A 1,542-nucleotide genomic window follows, 5' to 3' on the forward strand; every position below is an offset into this window, starting at 1 on the left:
ATCCGGTCATTTTCGCAAGATATTTTCATTTTAAGCTTGCATTGTTAATAAAAAATGCAAACTTAAACAGGAAAAAAAATTAAAAAATAAAAGATTTTTTTTTGTAAATTGTTTTGATTTGTGTTAAAGCCTGTTCTTTTACAAAAACATCAAGCTATCAGCGAAGAAAATTGATTGATAACTAGTTGTAAATAGTCAAATGAAAATACGTAATAATTTCTTTTCTATGAAATATGACTAGGAAAGAATGTTAATCATACGTAATGTGACCAACCGTACTTCTTTCGGAAGTGCAGTACTTCTTTTTTTGCTCTTGTACTTCGTACTTCGAAGTACAGTCAAATGTACTTCTTTGCAATATTTTGTACTTCAGGAGGGAGATTTTGTAACCAATTAGCGACAATTTTCGGATAGCTATTGCTCATTTTGATGCATGATATAAAAGTTTTTGCGTCAAAAAGTGCGATAGCGATTCGAAAATTGTCGCTAACTGGTTTCAGAATCTCCCCCCAGGTCCTGCACTTCTCTGATCTTCTGGACGATCATCACGTTGCCTGGGCGTTAAATTCATTGAAACCGTTAAAATCGTCGGGGACCGATGGCATCATACCTGCGCAGCTGCAAAGGCCTCTGAAGGTGTCGTGCAATTAGTTGGATTCTATTTATGCGAACTGCGTGAGAACCGGGTACATCCCCAAGGCTTGGAAGGTAGTCAGTGTTGCGTTCATCCCGAAGGCCGCATATGTTTCCCCTAGGTATTTTAGGCCAATCAGTCTCTCTTCGTTTTGGATAAAAACGCTAGAGAGGCTGATAGACCTACACATAAGAAACTCGATTCCTCGTGACTGTCTTTCAAGAGCTTTTTGCATGAAAAGGTCGGTGAATACCGTTCTGCACACATTGGTAAAGTAGTCAGAGGAACCCTTCACGCATAAGAGGGGGCCTTCAACAATACCACCCCAGAGGCAATGGTTAAGCATATTCATAATCTGGAACCAATAAGGCTTATCTACAGCTTACTTCGTGACAGAACAGTCGCCGCGGAGTGGGACACCGCATGCACTCAGTGCAGAGTCATTAGGAGCACTCCACAAGGTGGTGTTCTCTCTCTCCTACTCTGGATTGCGGTTGTAAATGGCCTTCTAGAGAAACCGGAATAAGTGGGCTGTCGGGTGATCGCCAATGTAGATGATGTGAAACTTTTGGTTAAGGGACGGTTTCTATACACCATTTTTGATCTGGCTCAAGGTTACCTAAAACAGGTAGCTAGGGCGATCGACGGCGGCTGTCGTGGAAGCCTAATATTGTGGAAAGGGTAAGAAAGTTTTCGTTTGCCTTGTTCTGCTGTAGGGTGGGTGAGGTCTCTCGCCCAAATTAATTCATTACCTCTAGGAAACCAGATTAAAGCCTATATTATTTCAAGGTGCCCTTATCTGGTGGAACTCACTCGAGAAGGCTACACTTATAAAATAGGAAGTGGAACTGAGCATTAGGAGCCACACATACACTGGCGCTTAACATTTGTACATATGTTGAACACGG

The sequence above is a fragment of the Rhagoletis pomonella genome, unplaced genomic scaffold (assembly GCF_013731165.1).
Source record: "Rhagoletis pomonella isolate Grant_MI unplaced genomic scaffold, Rhpom_1.0 Rhpom_scaffold_00002, whole genome shotgun sequence".
NCBI lineage: Eukaryota > Metazoa > Arthropoda > Insecta > Diptera > Tephritidae > Rhagoletis > Rhagoletis pomonella.